We start from the raw sequence: 17,751 nt of genomic DNA, 5'->3' as shown, positions 1-17,751 counted from the left end.
GTGTTCGTGGGAGAGTTTCTATAAAAGCATTCCTTCAGCAGCCTATCTTCACAGTGTGGTTCCTGGTCTGCAGTTCTCGCGAAGGGCGGCAGTGGGTAGGGGCTCGAGGGGCAGGCCCAGGTGGTGGCATCCCCTCAGCTCGTGCTCGGCTGTGTGCGGCCCATGGAGGCTCCGTCCCCGTGCTGGGCATCTCGCAGCTGCGCTGCTCGGGACATGGGGCGGTGGAGACGTATGTGATGGTAGGTGGACAACATGTGATTTATGGATTTATGTTTCTCCGAGATGCTGACAGTACTGCCCAGTTTGTTTTCCTTTGCCCAAAGCTGGCTGATGAAGGACCTGTCTGTCCGTTAGGGTGCTTCTTGGGAGGGGATGGTGCTGGGCTCAGAGCCCTGGGGCGTGTGCCTGTTGCCCTGGCCAGGGCCTGTGCTGCTGGGGCAGGCGGGTGGCCTCCACGCCCAGCCAGGAAGGGGCTGCTGCCCGCCCAGTGGAGGCTGCGGTCTGTCTGTGGCGGGATTGTTTCTGGATTGCAGGCCTACGCAGCCCACAGGCTTTGTTGCGGCTTTGCCCTGCATTCCTGGCATTTCTGCTCCTGCCTGGGCCCCTCCCGGCCTGTCACCCTGGGCTGCACCTGGGTGCGCCCAAGTAGTCAGTGTCTGCTTGGGGCTGGTCCCTCACACTCTTGCAAGCCCTGTGCCCTTGAGCCACAGGCCTCTGTCTGTACCTCCTGGGGACGGTAGCCCGGCATACAATAAGGATTCTGTATTAGGCGCACAGGGACCCAGCACGGGCCTCAGGGTCTCTGGCCTCCCTGCACAGAAGCACGTGACCCTCCTTTCTGTGGGTCTGGCCCTGCAGAGGGGCAAAGCCCTGGGCTCATGGGTCTTATGGGTGCACCTGCCTGGAGACCTGTAGCCACTGGTCACACCTGTCCTTGCCCTGTGTCGGGGGTCCCGCCAGGTGCCAGGTGGACTAGGTGCCTCCCCACCTCCCTCGGAGCAGCTCCCGTTCCATACCGACTTGGTGTCCTGGTTTGCGTAGTGAGTGCACCTGGCTGGGTGACTGTCCCTGGTGTGTCCCTGTGCCGCCCGCCAACCTGGGCTAGTCTCAGCTGCTGCTGGGGAGAGGCCTCTCGTGCTCTCTTCCCACATTCCAGGGGGTGGGAACGAAGGACAGGGCACTGTGCCCTTGGCATGCCCTTGACCCTCCTGGGGGCGGGAGGGGGGTGCTGAGCAGAGAAGCAGTGGAAGGATGGCGGGCAGCGTTCTGCCAGGGGCCAGCGGGCCAGGCCGGATGCTCCACACTGCTGGGGCCTTGGCTGGCCCTGGGGTGTCAGGTGCCTGGGGCCCAAAGCGGCCTTTCCATGCCCTGTGCCAGCACGCATCTGTCCCTGGAGCCACCACTGTGGGACCAGTCCAGAATGGCGGCCACCCAGGCCCCCAGGGAGAGCAGCAGAGGAGGAAGAAGCCCTTGGGTGGGGGGCACCCAGGGCCCTGAGCTCTGGGCTATCCCCAGAGCTGGTGCTCCCCGGGCATATGCTGCTGAGCTGGGGTCCTGGTATGGAAGCGTGGTGGCATGGTGCCCTGTGGACTCCTAGTGCGGAGACTGGACCGCTTTCTCCATTACTCCCATGTTCCCCGCAGGACGGTCCTTCAGCCTCACTGACTGCATTCCCTGTGCTCTACTCCCAATCCTGACTCCCTTGTCCTGTGTGTGAGCCCCTTCCCCTACTCCGCCTACCTTCCACCCCCAGCAGTGCTGAATTCCAGCTTCTCTCCTTGTCACTGCTGCTGACACCGTGTCCCACAGAACACCGGCTGGCCCACCTTTTATCCCACGTGCTCCCCCGTCCTGCCTCACCTGGAACGGAGCCGAGACGCCCGGTCCCGGGGCCAGGCCTCTGGTGGGTGTCAGGGTTGTGGGAACAATTGTACCAGTGCCATCCATGCCAGGGCCAGTGACCTCCTCGTGCAGATCAAAACAGAGGTTCTGAGGCTCAGACATCCCCCAAGGCAGCAGCTGGAGGTGGGACTTGAGTCTGGTCCCCTCCCCGCTTGTGTCCCCTTGGGCTCCTGGCTGCAGCTCCCCCAGGAAGCCTGCTGTTGTCCCCATCTTGCCCCTGTCAGCTGCATCTCAGGTGGCTCCCAAATGGCCCCGTCCCGGGGCTCCGGATACCAGGGCCTCGCTGGGCTGTGGTAGGCACCCCAGACCCTGCCAGCAGAGCCCTCTGGGGATGGAGGCAGCAAGGGGACATATGTGGGTCCGTCCGTCCTGCCTGTCATGTGGCCCACTCTGCGGAGGCCCAGACTGAGACTCAGCGTTTCCCCGTGTGGCTGGGACGGGTCTGTGTTAGCTGAACGTTGCATTACAAATTCAGTTCACCTCGGTGCCTTGGTGCTGTGATAGTTCATTTTTGGCAGTGATATAAAGTGACTTTTCCGCTTCAGTTAACAATTTAGGTGGAACAGGGGTCAGGCAGTGCCGGGTGGCTGAGTGGCTGGCAGCCTTAGCCAGGCTTTGGGGACAGTCATACTCCCGGGTGACGGTAGGCGGCTGGCTGTGTGGACACAGAGCTAGGGGCCATGAAGTTGTGCCCTGGTCATACCTTTAACCCGGGTTCCCTAGGCCAGAGCCAGAGAAAGGCTGCTGGGCAGGCAGCTCTTAGGAGATCCTGGGATGAGGCAGGGAGCCCTGAGCACTGCCCATGCCCACCGCTGGGCTCCAGCCAATGGGACCCAAAGGGCCTTGCCGAGTGCCCAGTGCCTGTGTAAGTGCTGAGTTCAGCAGGGGCCCTCCTGGCACCAGAGGAGGCGGACCGAGGGCCCAAGGGTACTGTCAGGCCACCTCTGCTGGGGAGGAAGTGGGTAGATGGGACACACCTGCATGGGCCTGAGTGGGTGGGCCGGGAGGAGCTAGTGTTTCTGGGGCCCGTGAGCTGAAGCAGAGCAAATGCCCCGAGCCCATCCTGGCCGAGCAGGGCTCTTTATAAAGAGTTCCGTCATGGACCCTTTGCGTCCACTTTTTGGGGGCAGCCAAGGGTGTGGGGTGAGAATGTGGCTCTGTTGGGCTCTTCCATGCTCTGAACTACCCAGTAGTGTGATCTTGGGTATCTCCTATGACCTTGGATGACCTTGCCATGTGATTCTGGGTGTCCTCACCGTGTGACCTTGGTAGGTCCCTTCCTGCTCTCGGAAGTTGTTTCTGGACAGCTGTGCTGGTGTGTGCAAAGGGCTTGACCCCAAGCAGATTGGGGTGGAGTCCCAGGGTCCTTGCCACACAGAGGAGAGGTAAGGGAGGAGCTGCCCTCCAGGCTGGGGGAGCATGAGTGGGAGGCGCACAGACCCCAGAACTCTCAGACCTACACGTCCACCCACCCATGCGGCTTCTCAGACAGGGACGGCAGTGTCCAAGCCCCCGCACCTGTCCCTCTTCCTCGCCAGGCTGCGAGCACAGGGCGTGCGGTGGAGGTGCAGGAGAACCCCGTGTGAGGGCTGGGAAGCTTCTCTGCTCTCCCCTCCCAGTCCAGGCCACCTGGGCCATTCACACCTTCAGCTGAAGTGACTTCCCGGGTCCCAGTGTGTCTCCTCCCCAGCTGGGGAACCTCAGGCAGGGCTGGGGGGTCCCATCTTTTCTGGTTCCTCAGCAGCCCATGAAGGGAGGGGATGGGCCCCTGTGGTCCATCTCCCGTTGTCCTGACTGCACCTAAGGAGGAGGCCCTGGTGTCACCCAGCCTGGCCTCGGAGGAGATAGCAGAGGACAGGAACTGGCCTGTCACCCCAAGCTGCCCAGCCCCCAGGCAGCCGCAGCCGGACTCCACCCCCACGCCCTGCAGGGCACCGGGACGCAAAGCGTGTGGTTTCTGCAAAATAAAACGGTGACTGTTTCCAACCAGGCCCTTGAGCCGCCAAAAAATGTGGCGTATTTGCTGTCTGGCCCCCAGCCGGCTGATCGTGGGCAGCGTTCCTGGGAGGACGCCCCGCCGTGCACCAGACACCATTCCCTGCTGGGCCTGCCGCTGGAGGCCCCTGCCTGGCGGTCCCAGGGGATGGAGCTCCCCCAGCCCCCACCCCAGCCCTTCTGGCCCCTGGCTCTGTGTTGCCATGCTCCATCAGGGCTTCCCAGGTGCTGTGCAGCCCGAAGGCCCTCTGTAATTCTGATGTGCAGGGCAGACAGACAGATGGACAGAAATACTTCTTTCCCCTCCAAGTTTCTCTGAGATGGTCCCTAAGTGGGGTCCCCCTGCAGGCTTCAGGGTTGGCTGGGGATGGAGGGGGAGGGCTATGTCCCTCCCCAGTGGGGTCAGCCACAGAATGTGGGCAGTGAGTCCCCATCCCCTTATCTGGGGTACTTTAGGCCTTTCAGAGTACCTCCCAGACCAAATGTCATCCTGACTGTCAAGGACAAGGGGCCCAGAGCGCAGAGCTGAGTGCGGTCAGCCTTGGACAGGTTCCCTAAACCTCCGCCAGTGGCCCAGCCCTGTGCTTGTCACCCCTCTGGGCTCTGGGCTGACTGTGCCCTTTGCAGAGGGTGCTTGTTGGAGGGCCTGGGCAGGGCACCCCATTCCTCCTTTCCCTGCTGGTCCTGAGATGCCTGCTGGTGTAACGGGCCTGGGTGGGCATGTGGGGTGGGGGGGGTGCACCAGCACCTTCTCTAGGTGTCTCGAGGGGGTCCTCCTTTGGGGTGACAGGGGACAGGCCCTGGGACCCTGGCCTTTCCGTTCAGCTGCCCCCAGGGTCCTTCCTGGTCCCTGCGCTTCCACCCCTGGCCTTAGGGAGAGCCGGCAGCTGTCCCTGTCATATCCCCCAGTGCCTGCCCTTAGGGGCCCAAGGTCTTCTTGGGCCCCAGAGAGAGCCTGTGAGCCCTTCCCTACAGCTGCATTTTTGGTGAGAAAGAGGCCTCTGCAGACTTGCTGGGACCTGCGCTCCCAGAGAGGCGGCTGCCACTCGGAGCAGGAGGCTCTTTCCTGCACGGTGCCAGGACCCGGGGTCTCCTGGCTCAGCACCACCATGCCTGCTGTGAATTCTGCCCAACCCTGGGGCCACCTTCCTATCCTGTGCTGGTCCAGGGCCCTCCACCCTGTCCTCCAACACAGCCTGGCAGCGTCCATGCTCCCTGCCCCTTCCCCCAGAGCAGCACCCGCCTGGACGGCCTCCAGGGCCAGCAAGCCCCAAGTTCTAGACAGCCAGAGGCTGTGGCTGTGTCTCCAGGTTTCCAGAAGCTCCTCATTCATTCGTTTGTCCTTGTCTCGGAGAGAGCCCACACCAAGGTGGTTCCTAGACAGGGGTGGGGGGCAGCACACAGGGTTGCCCCCTCTCTGGGCCTCCCTCGTCTCACCTGTGATCTGAGACCGTAGTACACCAGAGTTGCCCAAAATTTGTGCTCCCGGGATGATTTTAGGGGATGCAGCCCTGAAAATTTAGAACCATGTTTTCTCCTAAGAGTTTATAGTTTTAGCTCTTCTGTTTAGGTCTTTGACCCATTCTGAATTCATTTCTGTATGTGTTGTGAGGTAGGGGTCTACTTTATTTTTTTGCACATGCATGTCCATTTGTTGAAAGACTGTTTTCCTCCTGTTGAATTGACCTGACACCCTTCTTGAAACTCAGTTGACGGTTAATGTAAGGGTTTATTTCTGGACCCTTGAGGCTTTGTCCCTCCTTGCGTAGCCCTGCACCGTCCTCATGATTGTGGGGTCTGGTAAAGTTGACATTGGGAAGTGTGCGTCCTCCAACCTTGTTCTTGGTCAATGCTGGTCTGGCTATCGGGGGTCCATTGTCTTTCTGTTTGAATTTCAGGATCAGCTTGGCAATTTCTGCAGAAAAAGCAGCGAGCAATTTGTCGGGGCTTGAATCTGTGGATCAGTTTGGGAGTTTGCAACTGAAATATTGCATCTTCAGTTTCTTTCAGTGATGTTTTTGTAACTTTTAACATGCGAAGCTCACAATTCTTTGGAGAAATTTATTCCCAAGTATTTTATTCTCAAACATGCTCTTATAAATGGAATTGCTTTCTTTCTTTCTTTTTTTTTTTTTGAGATTTTATTTATTTATTTGACAGACAGATCATAAGTAGGCAGAGAGGTGAGCAGAGAGAGAGAGAGAGAGAGAGAAAAGCAAGCTCCCTGCTGAGCAGAGAACCCAGTGTGGGCTCGAACCCAGGACCCTGGGATCATGACCTGAGCCAAAGGCAGAGGCTTTAACCCACTGAGCCTCCCAGGCACTCCTGGAGTTGCTTTCTTAAGTTAATTTTTCTCATTGTTTATTGCTAGGGCATACTGATCAATATGCAATTGGTGTTGTGTATTGATCTTGTGTTCTGCAACCTTCCCGACTTGTTTATCAGTTCTGCTGTGTGTGTGTGTGTGTGTGTGTGTGTCTGTGTCTGTGTGTCTGAATTCCTTAGGATTTTCTCTGTACAAGACCATATCATCTTCAGATAGGGTAGTGTACTTCTGCCTTTTCAGTCTGGTGTGTTTTTTCTCGTGTGTGTGTGTGTATATTTAATTGCCCTGGCTGGAACGTTCAGTACATTGAGTCGAGGTGGGGAGAGTACCCAGTGTTGTCTTCCTCCTGGTTTTGGGAAGTACGTTTTAAGTCTTTCACTATGAAATACGGTGCTTGCTTAGTCAGTGCCCTTTATCCAGTGAGCAAGTTCCCTTCTGCTTCTACTTTGCTGAGTGTTGTGTTTTGTTTTGTTTTGTTTTAAATCACAAAACACTGTTGGGTTCTGATCAAATGCTTTTTCTCCAATTGAGGTGATCATGTCTTTTTTTTTTTTTTTTTAATTCCTTTAATAGAGTGTATATATGATATGGTTCTTGTATGTTAAACCAACCTTGCATTCCTTGGATGAACCCCATCTGGTCATGGGGTATAATCACTTATTTTACATGTTGCTGGATTTGGTCTGCTAATACTTCCTGGAAGGTTTGTATGTCTGTACGTGAAGGGTAGTGGTCCATGGTCTTCTTTTCTTGTGATGACTTGGCTTTGGTATCAACACATAAAAATAATGATTCCATGAGAATGAGTTCCTTCCTCTTCTGCTTTTTTCTGAGCTGTTCTTCTGAACACTTCTGAAGTGTTCATGAAGCCTTGGTGTTAATTCTTTTTTAAATGTTTGGTAGAATTCACCCAAGAAGCCTGGCCTTGTCTCTGTAGGAATTCTGTCTGTCTGTCTGTCTTTCCTTCTCTCTCTCTTTCTTTCTTCCTTTCTAAATGAAGTCATTCTCTGTGCTCATTATGGATCTTCATTTTTCTTGGAATCGTTTCTTTTTGCGTTAGTTTCCATAGTTTGCAGGTTTCTGGGAACCCATCCATTTCATCCAGGTGATCTAATTTCTTGGTGTACAACTGTTGTGAGTACTCCTTATAGTTCTTTTTATTTCTGTGAGGTTAGTAGTAATGCTCCCTTTTTTCATTCCTGATTTTGGTAATTTGAGTTCTCTCTCTGTGGGAGTAAAGCTAAAGGTTCAACAGTTCTGTCTCTCTTTTCAAAGCTTCGACTTTCGACTTTGTCAATATTCTCTCTTGTTTCTCCTCTCTGCATTATCCTTTCCCTCTAAGCTTTGTTTATTTCATTTGCCTGCTTGCTTTGGGTTGAGTTTGCTCTCTGTTCCAGTTTCTTAAGACAGAAGAGTAACTTACTGATTGGAGATCTTTCTTTCTTTCTTTTCTTTTTTTTTTTTTTTCTTTTTACAAAACAGGAGTTTGTGGTTATGGATTTCCCTCCAAGCATGGCTTTGGCTGCACACCATGAGTTTTGGTGTTTGTATTCTCATTTCCGTTCACCTTAAAAGTATTTGCTAATTTCCCTCCCTCGAGTACTTCTTGCACTTCTATGTTTTTTTTTTCTACTCATGAAGAGTACCTTCCCAGTTATTAAAGATTCTTCAAAACTGTGATTTCTTCTGGCTCCCTGGGAGCGCACCTGGGTCCAGCCACCACCTGATGATGTCCCTCTGGGGCTGTGGAGGCGACCGCCTTGTCTCCTGTCCCCTGTGGGATCTGGCTGAGTCCCTCAGTGGGCAATATTTCTAGCAGTGGAAGCACAGTGAAAGGTCCTTGTCACAAACATCCCTTCCTAGTGGTGGGTGTCCGTGCCCTGTCCTGGCTGTGTGCAGTAGCCCAGTGTCCTCAGGCCAGCGGTGTAGCCTGCACAAGCACAGGGAGACAGAGCCCTCCTGCACAGAGAGCAGGTGCTGGGCCGTGTGGCCAGCACTGTGAGATGCCCAGTGTGTGTGGCACCGAGGGAGCATGGCCATTGGGATGGCCTCTGCATGGCCTTTAGAGGCAGAGGGTAGTCCTCTCTATGATGGCACATGGCCTGCAGAGCCCTCCACCGTTTGAGCAAATAGTGTCGTCTTCACCAGGAGGCGAGTCCCAGGCTGAAAGCAGGTCTGGGAACACTGAGCAGGTATAGTGCACAGGCCTGGCTGTGTGACGTCTGGGAAAGGCCTCCTTTCTCTGGGCCTCAGCCCCTGGGTCCTGGTGATTGTCAGGGGCTGTGTTTCACATAATATTTGCGGGTTAAGGAGAGTTTTTTCAGGACTTCACATCAGACACCTTAACCTGGCATTCACTGTGATACAGATCCTCTCAGGTGGGGGAGTGGGAACGGGGACAACACTCACTGGTATCCCCCACCAAAGCGGGCCTTCTTCCCTCCTCTCCTTCCTCCTTCCTCCCTCCCCTCCTTCTCCCTCCTCCCCTCCCCTCCCTCCCTCCTCTTCCTCCCCTCCCCTCCCTCCCCCCTCCCCTCCCCTCCCTTCCTCCTCCTTCTCCCTCCTTCTTCCCTCCCCTCCTCTCTTCTTCTTCCCTCCCTTCTTTCCTGCTTCTCCTTCCTTCCTCCCTCCCCTCCTCCCTCCCCTCCTCCCTCCTTCTTCTCCCTCCTTCTTCCCTCCCTTCCTCCCTCCTTCTCTTCCCTCTCCTGCTTCTCCTTCCCCTCCTCCTTTCCCTCCTCCCTCCTCCTCTCTTCTCCCTACCCTCCTCCTCCCTCATTCTCTCCCCTCCACCCTCTTCCTTATTCCCTCCCTGTCCCTCCTCCCTCCCCCTCCTGTCTCCTCCCTATCCCTCTCACCTCCTCCTCTTCCTCCTCTTCCCCCTCCTCCCCCTCCTCCCTTTCCATTTACCTCCTCTCCCCTCCCTTTTCCCTTCCTTCTCCTTCATTTGTTTGGAAACCACCTTCCTTGGGATTAGAGCTACCTTGGGAAGACCCTGGGGACTGCAGCTGTCCCCTCCCAGACCCAGTCTCAGGCAGCAGCCTCAGCTCCAGGATTGGGTTGTGGGGGAGCTTTGTACAAGGCCTGGGGCTGGGGCCGTGGGCAGAGGCCTCTGTTTACCTAATGCCGGGTGTGGGGGGGTTGGCAAACAGCCCTTGGCTGCTCGCCTGCGTTGTCTGTCTGCCTGGGTGGCGGCTAGAGGCCCCTCAGCCCTGCACACCTTCCTCCCTGCCCCGCCCCGCCTCACACACTGACCTTCGGTGACCCTGAACGCAGGAAATCCCTGAAGCTAACTTACGCGAGGCTGGTGGGAAGTGAGCTTGTGTGCGTGTGTGTGGGGGGTGCCCTTGAGAGTCACACCCTCTCACACCTTCTCTGGCCCCAAGCTCCCAGGGAAACACCTGAGCAGACTCCAGGCCGGCCCCTTTGGGGAGGCTGAAGAATGTGCCAAGAATCTTGGGTGAGCCAGCCTTAGCTCTAGGGGCAGAGAGGGAGGGTGTGTCTGAGGACACACAGTGATGCCCTAGGCTCTTCCTGGGGCTCGGGGACACCCCCCCCAGAGCCTGCTGATCTTTAGGTCCCCCAGCCCGCACCCTGAGCACACGCACTGGACTTCCCGCCAGGTCCTGTGGGTTCCAGCCCATGACCAGGAGGAAGTGGGAGGCATGACTGGGGACAGCAGAGGGATAGACCCCACTTTTGGAGGCGGGCTGGGTTCCCGTGCCAAATTCATAACAGCCCGAAAAACACCCTCTGGAAAAAAGCAGCCCAAATCTCGTGTGCTTAAAAAATTCTGGCATTTTCCCCCTCAAAATCTGTCCTAGTTATGCTTGAGATCTCCTGACCCCAGAATACTTTTATTTATGACAGAAAATTCATCTCCATGGCAACGCCTTCGGAAGCCGCAGCCTAGAGATGATAGCTCTCTGAGCAATGAAGACAATAAATGGATTTTTCACAAAAAATGGCAAGAGTGACTCCAGTGTGAAGGGCATCCAAGTGAGGGAGTAAGAGGGAGGGACCCAGGGAGGCGCAAAGCCCACCAGGTTGTAGGGTGCGGGAGGACGCCCCACAGTGATCTCTGTTGCAGCTTTAAAGAACAGTCAGTCCTAACATCCCACAAATGTGACCCAGCCTGGGACAGCAGTGGAGGCCCTGGCAAAGGCCCCTCCCCAGGCACAGCAGGGCTCTCCCCATGTGGGCCCAACCCTCCCAGCCCCTGCCCAGTAACACCTGGACCTCCTATCCCTCACCTGGGGGATGGGCATGGGGCGTGCCAGAGCTCCCATTGTCCTGGCTCTTAGGAGTCCAAGGCCGAAGCCCTTCTCTGTGCTGTGCTGTGCTGTGCTGTAGGGTGGCCCACATTCCACAGGGAGGCAAGCATTGGTCGGTGCTGGTGGAGAGTTTCTCTTGTTGGGACCCAGCTGGGTGCCTCTTGTGGGCACTGCAGTTGGACATCAGATTGTAACTGCCTTGTGTGTCTCTTCCATTGATCTACCCATCCACCTACCCTCTCACCCATCCATCTGTCCATCCGCCCATCCATCCATTCATCTGTCCATCCACCTACCCCCATCTACCATCCATCCATCCAGCCAGCCAGCCAGCCACCCATCCATTGAAGTATCCATCCATCTATCCATCAACCTACCCCCATCTACCATCCATCTATCCATCCATCCATCTATCTGTCCATCTACCCACCCCCATCTACCATCCATCTATCCGTCCATCCATCCATCCATCCACCCATCCACCTACCCTCTCACCCATCCATCCGTCCATTTGTTCATCCATCCATCTACCCACCCACCCCCATCTACCATCGATCCATCTAGCCATCCACTGAAGCATCTGTCCATCCACCCACCCACATTTACCATCCATCCATCCATCCATCCATTGAGGCATCCATCCATCCATCCATCCATCCACCCACCTACCCCCATCTACCATCCATGCATCCATCCTTCCATCCATCCATTCACCTACCCTCATCTACCTACCATCCATCCACCTACCCCCATCTAACGTCCATCCATCCATCCATCCGTTGGAGCATCCAATCATCTATCCATCCATCTATCCATCCACCTACCCCCATCTACCATTCATCCATCCATCTATCCATCCACCCCATCTACCATCTATCCATCCATCCAGTCTACCATCCATCCATCCATCCATTCACCTACCCTCATCTACCTACCATCCATCCATCCATCCATTCATCCACCTACCCCCATCTACCATCCATCCACCCATCCGTTGAAGCATCCAACCATCTATCTATCCATCTATCCATCCATCCACCCCCATCAACCATCCATCTATCCCATTCATTCATCCATCCATTTATCTGCCCATCCATCCATCCATCCTCCATCCATCCATCCATCCTGGCATCTACGCATCCATCCATGTGTCCACCCACCCATCTATCCATGTATCCATCCATCCATCTACCCATCCATCCATCTTCCATCCCATACATCCATCTATCTATCCATCATTCATGTATCCAACAAACATTTCTTGAGCACCTACCAGGGGCCTATCACTGTGCTTGGCACTACGAATCTTTATTTCCATGGAGCTAACCATGGAAAAGAGGAAAGTTGGGCATTAATCACAGAATGAACAAAATTTGCAGAGGGATGTAAGGGCTTGAAGGAAAATGGCAGTGGTGGCTAAAGCAGCTTGGATCCCAATGCTGGATTGGATGTTTGATTCTCACAACCATTCCACGGGTTAGGAGTCATGAGCAGCCTCGGTTTTCCAGGAGGAGAAAGTGAGGTGCAGGCTCAGAAGGGCACTTGCCCCAAATCTCATAAGCGGAGGAGTCAGAATTGGAACTTAAGGCTGTCTGGGTTTTAACTTCTCGGGGTCTTCAGCCTCTCTGGGGCTTGAGGCTGCCTGCTGCTGGCACCTGCCCTTGTCTGGTGGCATCAGGGAAGAGTCCCAGCGTAAGTGGTGGCCCCAGGACTAGCAGGGGCCCTGGATAAAGCAATGGGGGGAAGAGTGCCCCCCACAGGGCCAGCTGAGAGCGCCCTTTGGCAACTCTGGGAAGCCTCTGCCTCTAACAGTCCGGGCAGTGGGGGCAAGAGGGAGGAGGATGTGGGATAGGGGGAGGAGGGAGCTGCCATCCTCCCTTGCTCCACCTGTCACTGAGCTCTGCTGAGCCTCACTGAGGCTGCCCGTGAGGACAAGATGAAGAGATTAGGCGAGGTTAGCCTTCGGTTTCCAAACATTAAAAAAAAGTTAGACAAAGCCCTTCTTCAGAGGAGACGCCACTGTCTGGAGGCCAGACGCTCCTGGGCTTGTGCTGTTCCTCGGGGCAGTTTGAAGCCATTAATTAGTGGGATCAGGTGCTGGCTTCCTGCCGCCACCCAGCCTCCCCTTGGCCTTCCTGCTTGCGGTGGAGGCCAGCCTCTGTCGGGGTGCCCCTCCTGGTCCAGGCTGTGAGCGGCTTGGCCCAGCTCCTGTAGCTCGTAGGACCTGTCCCAGCACGCTTTCTGGCCCTGCCCATTCCCCCGGGGTCCATGGGAAACTGAGGCCTGTGCTGCCTCCCATCCTGGGGTCCTATGCTGGGCTTACTCCTTCCTGCCCTCCGGCTGGCTCTCTGGGTCTCCTCACCGCTGAATCAGGGGCCTTGGTGGGGCCAGACCCCTGGTGCCTCCTGTGCCCACCCTACCCTTGTTCAGCATGCCTGGGGCTTGGCCTGGGGTCCAAGCAGAGAGCAACTTGGTTTGGGGTCATAGGAACCATGGAATCAGGCCACTCAGTCTGGGGCTTTTCTGGGAATCTTCGTGCCTTGTCACCCTGGACAGATGTGGGAGAAGGAGACCCTCCAGAGGGTCAGTAGTGCTTCCCCCAGGCCCCAGTGGAGGTCAGCTCCCCCCAGGGCCACAGGGCAACCCCTTGGCCCCTGTCGCCCCCCACCCCACTTCTGGGGCCTGCGGTCCTGAGGGTCCAGGCCTACCTCATTCCACCCCAGGCATGTTGTCTCCCTCTGCTCTGTTTCTGTTGGTCTGCTTCATAACACCCCCAAAATGTTCCTTCCCAGGTCTAGAGAGAGGGGATATCTTTCCTCCTCTGGTACCTGGGCTGGATTACCCCCTCCAGGTGCCTGCCCATGTCCAGGCTGGGCATGCTGGGAGCAGAGAGGGACCCACATCCCAGCCACTTCCCTACTCACTCCTCTAGGCCTTGGACACCAGCCCCACCTTCACCCCACAGGAGCTGTAAGCAGGCTCCCACCAGCCCCCAACCCTGGGCAGCCCTTCCATCTGAATCTTAAGGTGCTGCCCACAGTGGCAGTTAAGGGTCCTGGGAGAACCATGGGGCAGAGGCTTCTAGGGGGACGCCTCCCCATGGCATCACTGGGCCAAGCCCCCAAGTCAGTTCCTGACCTGCCCCTCCCAGGCAACAATGAGACAGGGGCCATGGATTTCTAGGAGGGAAGACAGCTTGCCCTCTCCCCAGGAGCTGAGGGGTCCCCGTGCAGGCTTTTAGGCAAACGAAGCATCTAGGGATCTCGGGAAAATGAAGCCTGGTGCTGATGCTCTGTGCTGGGGCTGCTTGTGCAGAGGGCATCCCCCCTCGAGGCCCCTCTGGGACAGCACCTGTCTACTCATTCTAGAGGCTTGGCTCTGGCCGCAGTTTTGGGGAGCTGTCCCTGACTCTGCACCCAGCTTCAGCAGAGACTATGCGGGGTACGTGGCGGTGTGTTGAGCTCTGGTTGTGCCCCGGGGGCCTCGAGCTGAGCTGTGGGCACAGCACAGGGCCCTGATTGTCCTCGGCTAACAGATGAGTACCTTGGGGGTCTCTCCAGGTTTCAGGACCCGGAAGGGTGGCTGCCGGAGCCAGGATTCCTCAGGTGCATAAGGAGGGAAGCCCCCCTGAGCCTGGGCTTGGCCGAAGTCCTATGCTCAGTTCCAAGCAGTGTCACCTAGGCCTTGCCCGCTAGACCATGACCTTCAGGAAAGGATGGTATCTCGGGTCTGTGGTTTTTGGAGCAAGGGACAGATACACGGTAGCTGTGCAAATTTTGAGCGCCACACTGGAGAAGACACGCAGCTGACAATAGGCAGATGGGGAAGGATGTCCAGTAGCATCAGCCATAAAGAAGATGCAAGCAAAAACCACGGAGGGATGAAAATGAGTCCACTGGCAGGACCATGTCCTGCCTGGCCCTCCCTCCCTTATAAGAGCTCTGGGAGCACCTGGCCCTTCCCCAGGCCCAGGTGCTGGTGCATGTAAGGAAGAACACCAGGAATGTTCCGGTTTATAGCCACAGAATGTTGGTACCAAGCCCTCGGGAGCCCCTCGGCCGTTGTCTGGTTTGGTATGCTTGCTCTGTGGATAAGAAAAGTGGGGATCCAGAGTGGGGGGCGGTGAGAAGGCCACAGAGCGGGCCAACCCATGGGGCTGCAGGATCCAAGCCCACCCTCCTGGACCATGTCCCTGGTGCCTGCCCGCCTCTGGTCCGTGGGGTGTCATGACCCGCGGTGAGGGCTGTGGGGGGGGGGTCTGCTGGGAAAGGCCCTTGGGTAAAACAGCCCCATTTTAGGAGGGAACCCCAGTTTATTTTTACACATGTTTGGAGAATGGGTTGCAAAAATATGAATAATTCATCTCTCCAAGAGCTTGGCTTCTCAGATCGAGGTCAGAAGAGGCTGAATAAATTTTGTGTCTTAATGTGACAAGAACAACAACAGTGATGCATTGGTCTACCCCATCGTGCAACCTGCTTGAGGACACAGGAGGGTTTGTCCAGCCATGGGGAGGGCCAGCACCCAAGCCAGGGCAGGGGGTGTCATGGACACAGAGCCCTTGCTGTCTCCTTGCAAACCCACACAGCGTTGGAGCTGTGCATCACCTGAGCTCGAAGTGCTTCCTGCTCAGAGGCTTTGGGGTCTGTGCCCTGAAACCCTGTTTCCACATCCCAGCGGGGCCATCAGGAAACAGCCACTTTACGCAGTGTCTTGTTGCCATGTGGTATGGCGTTGCGGTGTGTGACCAGAACCCGGGTCCCCATGAAGGATGCCGGGCAGCCAGCGAGGGAAGCTAACCCCTTCTCTGGACAAGGGCAGAGCTGTGCTTCCCGCAGCCTGGGTCCCTGAATGATCCCGGGGCAGGCTTCGTGCGAGGGACGCAGAAGCTCCTCCTATACCAGGCTGTGCAGGTTTGGGGTTTGTGAGAATGGCCAGGCCAGACGGCCCCTGTGAGCTGGCAAAGGAAGCTTCGGGTGAGGTGACTGTCCTTGTGTCGTACAAGGATCACACAGCCAGTTAGTGAAAAAGGCCTTACCCACCTTGAGCCCTCCATGCCAGAGTGCAGCCAGGCGGGGGGCACCCAGGAGTGATAACCAGTCCTACATTTGGGATCTGGGGTTTGCTGTGGTCTCGTGTGCGGCCCTGGCTTCCCAGGAGCCACCGTATTTGGGACCTTCCCTGCAAAGCCAGGATTGCCCTGGAAGGACCAAGCCCATGGTTCTACATGCCACTGACATGAGGGTTTCTTTAGAAAAATATATTAAACTTTCTTTTTTCATATTACAAAAGGAATACATGTTCACTTTAGCATAAAGATGAAGAGACACACTTACTGCAGTCATTTTGGCCATGGGACTTCAGGGACGACTGCTGGGGGTTTCTGAGAATATCCTCTTGGCTCTTCCAAGGACACACCAGCCAGGGGTGTCATTAGAGGTTAGTGGATAAGGATGTGATGCCTGGAGCTATAGCAGTCTTCTTGCAACCATGAGGACCAGTTCTGAGGACCAAGGCCAAGTGAGGATGGCAAGACAGATGAGGAGACATCCCACATCCTGTGATGTCACATAATTCCTAAGTGCCCCAACCTGAACTTCCTGTCACACTTGAAAGCCATTCCAAGTTGGCTTTTCTATACTTGAGCCAAAGGCCTCCTAAGTTGTTTACGTCCTTATGTATGCACATGCAAGGACTTGTGTATTAACATGTCCCTTCTTAACGTGAACTCAGGCCAAAGGCTGGCTTCCTGTGCAGAGCAGGCTGGGAAAAGGCAGTTTTAGGAGAGGAAGTGGCAGAGAGAGGGGCCCGAGGGGCTGTGACCAATACTGAGCCAGTCCTGTGGGGCTGATGCCACAGTGGCATGCTCCTTGAGTGGTGTCCCCTCCTTGTCACCAAGAGACAGTGCTGGGGGAGCCGCATGGCCACTTACCCACTGTAGGCACCCCCCACCAGAGTTCCTCCCATACTTTCTCCGTGAACTGGGCTAGCTCTGAGTTAGCGGGAGGCCTGTGGGGTCAGCTGTGCAGCTGCCGGACTCTTTCCCACAGAACTCTGAGGAGGGGTGAGTAAGTCGAGCTATTTTTAATGTCCTCAGTCCTCTGAGTTGCTATCTTAATTTGTAAGACGTAGTTAATGCTCCTTAGAAACTCAAGCCTGCCTGGGAGCCCCTGGGGAGCTGCCAGGACAGAGTTCGCCACCAGCCCTCTGGCCTTCCCCCTCTCGGAGGGAGGAGTATGGGCCCGGCCTGGGCGGGCCGTGGGAGGAGGCCCAGCACCACTCTGGCGTGGCTGCTTTCCAGAAGCTTCCTCCTCCCCTGCCTCCCTCCCGGCCCAGTCCCCAGGGACTCTGGGGGGCAGGCGGGAGCGGCGACATGCTGCACTTGCCAGCCACCGTGCTGGACACGTGGCTCTGTGGAATGGATTCCCCAGGACCATGTGGCACAGGAGCCCCACAGGCTTGGTGCGACACTCCCAGGTTTTGGGTGAGGACAGCTCCCTCCTCGAGACCCACCTTTGTCCATGGCTATGGTGGAGACTGGGGTGATTGCCCGTCAGACCCTGGGCATCCACTGACCCACTCCTGGGTTAGCCCCAGAGGCAAGTGTCCCCTGGCTCACAGTACCGGGGAGGGCATGAGGGCTCAGGCAGGTGGGTGGCTGACCCGCTCACCCAGCAGATCCAGGCTTGGGAGCCAGGCTGATCTTTCCCCCATCCTCTGCCCGGATCTAGAACGTTCTGCCTTAGTGTGCACGACATGACCGAGGCCTTGCAGAGGCCTGCGATCAGGCGCATGGTGGGTCTTGTGTTGCTCATCCCCTCATTCAGCAGGTGTTGAGCGGACGCCATGGGCCAGGCTCTGGGTGAGCCGTGGGGATGAGACAGGTGCCAGACGCAAGAGCTTATGCCCTGGAGGCTGAGTAGATGGTGGACAGAAGAGCACTGTGGGGTGTGGCTCACATGGTGAGGGGGACACAAGGGAGCTGCAGGGTGGGGGCATGCTGGGTCAAGTGGTGTCCCCCCCAGAATTCATGTCCACCCAGAACCTGTGCAGGAGGCCTTACCTGGAAGCAAGGACTCTGCGGGTGTGATGGTTAAGGGGAGGTCGCACTGGAGCGGGGTGGTGTCCTCACAGAAGAGGGGAGCATGGACACGCACACCAGGAGGAGGCCAGGCGGCAGCGATGGTGGGGCGCGGCCCTCTGTCCATGAGCCCAGGAGCATCAGGGATTGCCGACAGCTGCTAGAGGCTGGAGGGG

The sequence above is a fragment of the Neovison vison genome, chromosome 14 (genome assembly GCF_020171115.1).
Source record: "Neovison vison isolate M4711 chromosome 14, ASM_NN_V1, whole genome shotgun sequence".
Lineage (NCBI taxonomy): Eukaryota > Metazoa > Chordata > Mammalia > Carnivora > Mustelidae > Neogale > Neogale vison.
The sequence above is the reverse complement of the archived record's forward strand: the minus strand, read 5'-3'. Positions refer to the sequence as shown.